Consider the following 9,826-nt stretch of genomic DNA (forward strand, 5'->3'; position numbering starts at 1 on the left):
ATATTACTCTATACTTCAGTTTTCTAGACAGGATATTTTAATGATGGGTAGAAGCCCATTTTCAAGGCCATAATGCCACTTAGTTTCCAGTTTCTGCCTCCTATATACTGGAATCATATGCTAGTATCTTGAGCATATATTTAAGTGTGTCCTGAGGTTTCTACACAGTCTTCCTGATTATAATATGAGTACTTTACTTACTGAGCCATCTCCCATCCCCAAGGCATCTTGTCTAAATCCTAAGTTTTGTCCAAATATCAACTCACCATTTTCTATATCACCATGTAAATTTAAGTATATCAAGCAAAGCATTCATGAGTTTATTTTGTTTTATTCATGCTATACACACACACACACACACAGACACACAGACACACAGACACACAGACACACACACAGACACACACACACACACACACACAGACACACACGCCACACACACACACACCAAAACAAAGCAAAGCAAAGCAAAGCAAAACAAAACAAAAAAAACCCTGATTTCTGGCTACTCCATTTTACTTGCCTCCTTCACTTGTCTCATCCCACTGTCAATCACTTGACCTGGATCACGCAGCATTTGGGATCTAAAACTCTGTAGTGTAAATCTTTGAGGATTTATACCTAATCAATTATGGCAAATAGATATTGCTCATATTTCTGATTTTGGAAAATTAAAATATGTGCATATGACTATTGATTCCTTCTCATGCTTTGTATTTGCAACTGAGTTAATGGGAGAACCAATTAAAAATGAAATTAGTCATTGCCTGCATTGGTTTTTCTATACTGAGAGTTCCAAATCAGATTAAGACAGATAATGGAATTGGCCATCGCAGTCAACCATTTGAGATGTTTTGTTAGCAATTTAATATACCCATATTACTGGGGTGGAAGAATCCCTTGGAACTTTAAAACAATATCTTCATAAAATAAAATGGGGGGATTATATTCCCATAGACCACAAAATTATTTAAATCATACTCTTTTTATTTAAAAATTTTAAAATTTGGATGCCAAGGAACTCTTTGAGTGTCTATGGCACCCTACAACTAGGTATCCTTATGCCAAGGTGAAATAAAAGGACCTACTTACTGGCATATGGCATGATCCTGCTCAGGTATTAATATGGGGAAGAGGGCATGTTAATGTTTTTTTCTGCAGGATGATGAAGGAGCATGCTAGCTACCAGAGTGGTTGGTGAGACATGTTGATGTTCGACAAAGAATGATGCTGATCATGAGCTTGCAGAGTGCCCTGACAATGATGATTAGGAAGCTGTATTGGACCTAGGTCCTTGATCTGCTCTTTTCACATCCAATGGTATGGAAAGGCCCAGAAGTGATGATAATGGTAAACAACATTAAATTAATAGATATGTCTGATAGAGGAAATTTTACTATTAGTAAAGAAATTAGTTACCAAGGATTTGGAACTGATATCTCCATCCACATGCTTTTCAAAGCAGAATGCTACTGGATATCTGATGGTATCTCCTACTACACTACGAGGAAAAGATCGACTCACACAAAGATGATTTAAATGTCATTTGAATAATTTTACCCACTGGTCTAAAGGTTGAGGGATACCAGGCATTACAGCATTTTTTACATTGTGGAATTATGGAATGCACAAATATCACAATTCCTGGAAAAGATGTGTGGAGAATAAGCCTGTGCTTTATCAGCCCCATGGGACAGACCAAGATTTTGGGCTGGTCAGAATACAGGGGAGCGGCTAGTATGACTAGTTATGTTACTGGTTCTCCATCTCCACCTATCATTCCCTCATCAGCTTTGTCTACTGGACTCTGGTGGACTTACATAGGTTATCAACAAAGATATTATGAAAATTGGGTGCTGTCTTAAATAATGTGAGTGCTCAGTCTGAAAGATCAAGTACAGCTTGTATGAAAGGACATGTTGCACTATGTTTTCACATGCCTTATATCCTATTAGGAAATATTAGCTTTATTCTATATTCTGAAAATAATACTTTTGATATGTCTTATAATTTTGACTGTAATTTGACTAAAAGCCTATTCTAAGCATTCTGTAATGATTTTACAACAACCTGCTTCTGTGATGGTTCCTGTAAATATTATTGAAGATTGGTTTGATGATAAGGGTTTGCAGGTAATTGAAGGGTTAACAAGGATGTTGGTCAGGCATGATTGTTTTAATGATAGCAGGGGTTCTAGCTTTGATTACTTTAATAGCTAGTGCTACTACAGCTGATATTGTCCTATCCCAAACTGTTCAAACAGCTCATTTTGTATATGTTTTATCCAGAAAAGTTTCCATGGCATTGCATACTTAAAAGGATAAAGATGATAAAATGCAACAGAAATTAGATGCCTTATTTGAGGTGGTTAATTTCTTGGGGGAAGAAATACAAGGATTAAAAATACAAACTAGATTTAGATGTCATGCTAATTGTCAATGGATTTGTGAATGCCAAAAAATTTTAATATTATACATAGTTGGAAGAGTATGCATTTTCTACTTGTAAGGTGTTTGGAATCACTCAAATTGACTTTTGGATTATTAAAATTACACCAAGAAGTTATTAATTTAGAAAAAGCAGAGCTTCTACATTTTGACGCAGCTCTAAATGAAGAATGTTGCTTTTATATTTAACATTCAGGAGTAGTTAAAGACTCCATGGCCAAAGTTAGGGAAAGACTAGCAAAAAGGAAGAAAGACAGAGAACAGAATTAAGAATGGTTTGAGTCTTGGTTCAGTACTTTCCCTTGTTTGACAACTTTGATTTCAATTTTACTTGAACCCTTGATCATTATTTTGCTAGTTTTAACCTTTGGACCTTGTACCTTAAATAGATTGATTGCCTTTATACAGGATTATTTTCAGCAGTGCAGCTATTTACCAGCTATTAATTGCTATGGTAAAATGCCTTAAGTGCATGCTTGGCTTTGATATGTTTGTCATGGCTTTGGTCTCACTGGGCAAGATTGTACTATAGAAGGCCAGTTAGCCAATGATGGGTGAGAGCTTGCATGGGTATGACAACCTAAGAGGGACGCTGTCGCCTGGCCAATCTTTGCCCTACATGGGATTGTGAAAAACTAGTAAAGCTTGTGTCCCTGTCCTACAAATAGTACTGCCAACCTTAAAAACTAAAAATAAAGGGGGGAACTGTGACCTCCTCAGCTGGAAGGATAGGGAGACTGTGAAAATGCCCATGAAAGGCAGAAGCCAACTTTAAATGGTACGCCTTATCGGCCTGAACAGAAACATCTGCCTTGACTGTAGCTATGAACTTTGAGGTGCCAGAGTTAACTGCAGCCTTGATTTGTGCTGGAGTTAACAAACTCCAAAGATATGGAAACTTAGATTTACTGCTATACTGTTGCTACCCTCCACGTTACTGTTTTGAGGATGGGTTTTGTGGTTTCTCCTTTCATATACACTGTGCTGAATATTAAACTTTGAGCCTTGATCAGGACACTGTCTTGGCTCCATGTTTCTCTTGCCCTCCACCCTTTTCATTTCCAGCCCTTCTTTCAGGTGAGTCCTGCTTGACCTTAAGCCACTGAATGGCTACACTTCCTATCCCGATCCTTCCATCCAGAACCCTCTTAGCATCCACCAGAGATATATAGACTACATTCAATTCACAGTGAGATTTACATGTCCAACCCTTGGGTTCCACTCTTTACATAATTCTTCGGGTCTGTGGATTGTAGGATGGTTAGTTTTACAGCTAATATACAAGTCTCGGCAAGTCTATGCACATCCTTTCCCTCTGAGGCCAGACAAGGCAACAACAAGTACAGCATATCCCACATACAGGCAACAGCTTTTAGAATAGCCCAGCTCCCACATGAAGACTAAGAAGATAATTGTCATGATTGTCTTTCTGGGACTGGGTTACTTCACTCATATTAATCTTGTCTGGTTTTATCCATTTTCTTTTAAAGTTCTTAATGCTATTTTTTTTAAACAGCTGAGTTAATAATCCTTTGTGTAAATGGACCACATTTCCCTTTATTCATTTGTCAGTTGAAGGAAATCAGGGTAGTTTCTAGTTTCTGGCTATTAGGAGTAAAGGTGCTATGGACTATAGTTCCTTGAGCAAGAGTTTTTGAGATATGGAGAAGCATCCTTTGTATATATACCCAGGAGTGAAATTATAGCTGGATCTTCAGATAGATTGAGTCACAATTTTCTGTGGAACTGTCATATTTATTTCTGTTAGCACTGTACAGCTTTGTACTTCAATCAGCATTGGAGGAGAGTTCTCATTTTTCTCCATCTTCACCAGCATGATCTTGCTATTGCTCTCAACCATTCTAACACATATAAGATAGAATCTCAGATTCAATTTGATTTGCATTTCTTTTATGGATAATAATGTTGGACATTTCTTTAAGTGCTTATCAGCCATTAGAGATTCCTCTATTGAGAATTCTGTTTACATCCATACCTCATTTTTAATGTAATTTTAATTTTTTTTACTTATTCAAGTTACATCCCACTCACTGCACCCCTCCTGGTCACTCCCTCCCACAATCCTTCCCCCATTCCCCAACCCCTTCTCCACTGAGCAGGTGCTGCCTCCTCCCCCAGGTATCCCAACACTATGGTAGTCTATGGACATCCTTTCCCTCTGAAGCCAGACACTGCAGCACAGCTTGAGCATATCCCACACACAGACAGCAGCTTTTAGTATAGTCCTACCTCCAATTGTTAGGGACCAACATGAGGACAAAGCTACACTTCTGCTATGTATGTGTGAGGAGGCTTATATCCAGCCCATATATATTCTTTGCTTGGTGGTTCAGTCTCTGAGAGCCCAAAGGGTCCAGGTTAGTTGACCCTGTTTATCTTCCTGTAGAGTTCCTATCTCCTTTGTGGCCCAAAATTTTTCTCCTACTCTTCCATAAGAATCGCTAAGCTCCATATATTGTTTGGCCCTGAGTGTCTGTATCTGTCTGAGTCAGCTGCTGGGTGAAGCCTCTAGGAGACACTCATGCTAGACTCCTGTCTGCAAGCATAATAGATTATCACTAATAGTGTTAGAGATTGGTGCTTGCCCGTGAGATGGGTCTCAAGGTGGGCCAGCGGTTGGTTGGACATTCCCTCAGTTTCTCTTCCACTTACCCCATAACTGCATTTCTTGTAGAGAGGATCGATTTTGAAATAAAAGTTTTGTGTGTGCATTGGTGTCTCTATCACTCCATTGGAGTTCCTGTCTGGCTACAGGAGATAGCTTTTTCAGGTTCCATATCCCCAATGGTATGAATCATAACTAAGTTCACCGTTATTGATTCTTGGGTGCCTCCATTATCCCAGGTCCCTGTCTCCTCCTAGAGATACCTCCCCCTGCCCCACCTTCTCACTTTCGTTTTAGATTTCCATTCATTCTCATGGCCAACTGGCCAATTCTCCTGTCCATTCCCACACCTGATTCTAAACTCCCCCGTTTCCCTTCCCAATTCCCTCCTTCTCCTACTTCCCTCCTTCAATCTGCCTCTTATGACTATTTTTTTCACCTGACTAAATGAGATTCAAGCTTCCTCACTTGGGCCTTCCTTCTTCTTTTAGCTTCTTTGAGTTTGTGGAGTGTAACATGGTACCTGTATTTTATGGCTAATATCCACTTCTAAGTGAGTACATTCCATGCATGTCCTTTTGGGTCTTGGCTGCCTCATTTAGGATGATAGTCTCAAGTTCCATCCATTTGTCTGTAAAATTCATGGCATTTTTGTGTTTAACAGCTGAATACTATTCCACTGTGTAGATGCACCATATTTTATTTATCCAATCTTTAGTTGAGGGCCATCTATGCTGTTTCCAGTCTCTGGCTATTATGAATAAAGCAGCTATGACTGTAGTTGAACAAGCGTCCTTGTGGAATGGTGGATTATCTTTTGAGTATATGCCTAGAAGTTGTACCCCATTTTAATTGGATTTTTTTTTGTTTTTTGATCATCTAGTTTCTTGAGTTCTTTATATATTTTGGATATCAACTCTCTGTCAAGTGTAGAGTTCAAGAAAATCTTTTCCCACTTGGCAGGCTGCTATTTTGTTTTACGACATTGTCCTTCGTGTTACTGAAGATTTTCTGTTACATGAGGTCCCATTTATTGTTGATTTTACTGCCTGCACTATTGTTGCTCAGTTCAGAAAGTTGTCTGCTTTGCCCATGAGATCAAGGCTATTTCCCCACTTTCCCTTGTATAACGTTTAGTGTCTCTGGTTTTATGTTGAGGTCTTTGTTGCACATGGACTTAAGTTTTGTGCAGGGTAGTAGATATGGATCTATTTGCATTCTTCTAAATGGAGATATCCAGTTAGACCATTGTATTTGTTGAAGCTGTTTTTGTATTTTTTTCCTCTGAGTAGCTTTGGATTCAAAGTAAAAAAAAATCCAATTATCCATATGTGTGTGGATTTACTGCTGAGGATTGGATTTGAGTCCATTATCAACCCAGTTGTTTTAATAGGATAAGCCCAAGTAAATACTCACACAGACATGCAAGCAGAGACTTTCCATATTGATTTTCAGTCATCCTTAATGTTAGTTAGCATCTCTGCCCATCCTTATCTATTTTCCTACTTTATCTAATCTCAAGAAGTTTTCTGAAACAATCAAATGAACATAATTTTTTGAGGTTGTGCATATATATAGCTATATATACATATAGTTATGTATATAAATATATAAAAATATATATGTACACACAAATATATATAAGTCCTTGTTAATTCTGTGTTGGAATTTTTAATATAAATTTTGGTGTATATAAATTTATTTCTTCAGGATTAATTATGCATTTTAAAGATGAATAACTTGTGTCATTTGACCTTAAATATAGACTTTTATTAAAAGATTGATTTTTATAGTTAAAAAATTGTATGCATATGTGTCAAGTTGACAATGTTGACTTGTGATCCTTACACTTCATTGCTGATATGACTATGAATATATTTCAGAGATTGTCACTTGAGGACAGAAATACCACTTTGACTCTGGGTCATACCATCTCATAGGCAGATATAGAGTCTTATTTAAAAGGGCCAAAGAAAAAGAATGGATCAAAGAAATATATGTCTGTCTTGCTTCTTGTGAATTTAATGTTATCATGTAACTTATGCTTCTCTCTCCACAAATCCATCTTCTCACTGTTACTACCATACCATGATGGACAGAACCTTCAGAATGTGTGGTTAAGAAAACCTTTCCTCTGAGTTGCCTTTGACAGATATTTTGTCTGAGGTACAGGAAAAATAAGTAAGACATCTATAAAATGGTTCCAGCATAAAAACTGTTGACCATTACACATGATGAAGCAGTTAGTTATAGAAAGCTTCATGTTTTCAAATAAATTTTACCACTGTACAATAGATAAAAGAACATGACAATCTACAATAGTAAAGCGATGAGCAGGGCTCATATCATACTTGGAGGAACCTAGCTCTTACCAAAGCAGGGTAAAAACAGAATAAAACTAGACTTCATATTCATGATAAGAACAAAGGGACAAAATATGAGAAAGGATATTTCAATAAATGTAAATACATTTACTCCCCAGAGCGCTGGGTATTTGGAGCAAGTCCATAAGACAGTCAGAACAGAAGAGAATGAGTAAGAGATGACAAACATGCACAACAAGATGAGGGTAGTTTGGGTGGCTCTGTCTTCAGGTGAGATTTTTAGAAAGTGCTGAGTACTATGTATATTCTTGACTGTCTCTTATGTTTGTACAAGATATGTATCATGGAGACACTTGCACAGGCCATGAGACTCAGACACAGGACATTAAAGAAGAACATATATAGTACGGTTGCCACACTGCTAGAAGCAAACAATGAACAATGTTCATAACTCACCCAGTTAGTAGCATTTTTCTTGTAACTGGGGCCTAACGTTCTTGCTCAAATAAAGATGTTTAGAACCAGGTACACAAGCCAACTGACCGAGCAGGACGGATGAATGTACTTGGTTGTTCTATATTTAAGCTTCATCCATCTGGAGTTGCTGATGCTGATTATTATTGCTTGGAAACAATTCAGTAGGCACATGGCATAAAGGGACACTCCCCTTGTTATTCGAGAAATATACATTATCAATTTACATCCGAAGTCATCTAGAAAATCTTTAAATTCCAAATCTGACATTGTCAGTGAAATGCCTTTTGAGATGATAGACAAGCAGTTGGCAAAAGTCAAGTGCTCTATAATCAGGTCTTTGGGCATTAAATGCTTCCCAGTGTGTATTAAAATGATGTAATAAAATAGTATTGAGTAATTGTCAAATATTCCCACTGTAATCTGAGAGAAGAGGAAATTCCCATTGCAAAGTTTTCAGAAGACATTTTCATTCCTATTTTAAAAAGTAAATAAATTTATTATGTTCCAAAGACTCTGTAAATGTATTATGTGTGTGAATTACTTCCCAAAGCTAACTTTAAGAAACAGTTATCACTTTTTTGTATTTATATAATTCTCTCACTGAAAACAATGTTTATAAGCTTTGTCTTTATAAAGTAGATATTCTCTATTATTTCAGTAGAATAAAAAAATGGATATGTTTACCCAAGTTTAATGTTTTCTCTGGATGTGGTTGTGTGCATCATTAGTTTTAGGACTCAAGAGACATAGACAGACAGTTCTATGAATTTGCAGCTAATATAGTCCTAAGGGCAGTTGAAGACCATAAGGCTACACACAGACAAAACCATTATAAAAACAAAGGAGTATAGAATCCAAATAATAAGATTAGTATGTCTTTTTCTTTTCTATCTTTTTCTAAGCCCAATGTTTTAGGTCTATTTTCAAAAGAAAAAAAATGTAAATGTGCCATTATTTGTAAAAATTCACATGAAATAGATTTCCAAATCTATCAAGAGAACCAAAATATTTAAAAATCTTATTTACAGTGAGTAGAGAAAAAGAATATTGTATTTTAAGATTTATCTTATTTTTAAAAATTTACCTTGTTTTTAATTAAGCCAACTGACTGAGCAGGAGGGACCAATGTACTTGGTTGCTCTGTATTTAAGCTTCATCCACCTGGAGTTGCTGGGTCTGATTATTATTGCTTGAAACAATTTTGTAGGTACATTGAATAAAAGACATTCCTTTGTTATTCAGGAATATGCATTTCACTTTTGCACTCAGTGTTTTTAATTAAGGTATGTTTGGGAGGTTGTATGTCAGTTTGAGGACAGTGGGAAGCAGAGCTTAGTATCTCTTACAGCTTGATTTATAGACGGTTGTGAACCAGCAGGAGGAACTAGGAACTGACCACGGATATTTGGGTCTTCCCACTTTTAAGGATTGTTGAACAGTTCAATCCACAATGACACTGAGAGCAGGGAAGATGAACAGGGGTTTTAGATGCCCTGTGAGTATATATGGTAAAAGAGCACACTAGGATCAGGAGGCAGATCAACTTTACCTAGGGTGATTCAAAGGCTCATGAAGTTTGGGGAAACTGTGGTAGGAATATCCAGGATTTGGCAAAGGCTGGGCACTAAGAGTACCTGAAATATCTCATTAATAAGGGAAGTATTTCAGGAATCCCAGGTAATAACTGTTAGCAGTTTTCCCTAAAGTATACTAACAGCAGTATGCCCTCTTAATAACTAACTCATCTGTCTATTAGAAGAATATTTAAAACTAAAATTAGGTTTGGAAAGACTGAAAATATAAAATAAGTTGAACTGGTTTCATGACTTGGATAAATTTCCTACAAAGAATCAGAAATGTTCAAAATGTGTATAAAAAAGTTTGAAATCATCGATAATTAACAGGATGCAAAAAGAGATAATCATAAACAAATGTTATTCAAAACAAGTTAA

At 36.8% G+C, this 9,826-nt stretch overlaps 1 pseudogene; it reads right to left on the reverse strand.

The window, feature by feature from the left end:
• Positions 1 to 7,434: 7,434 nt before the first annotated feature.
• LOC116885333 lies at positions 7,435 to 8,344 on the reverse strand (annotated as a pseudogene).
• Positions 8,345 to 9,826: the final 1,482 nt, after the last annotated feature.

Source organism: Rattus rattus, chromosome 1 (assembly GCF_011064425.1).
Source record: "Rattus rattus isolate New Zealand chromosome 1, Rrattus_CSIRO_v1, whole genome shotgun sequence".
Taxonomy (NCBI): domain Eukaryota; kingdom Metazoa; phylum Chordata; class Mammalia; order Rodentia; family Muridae; genus Rattus; species Rattus rattus.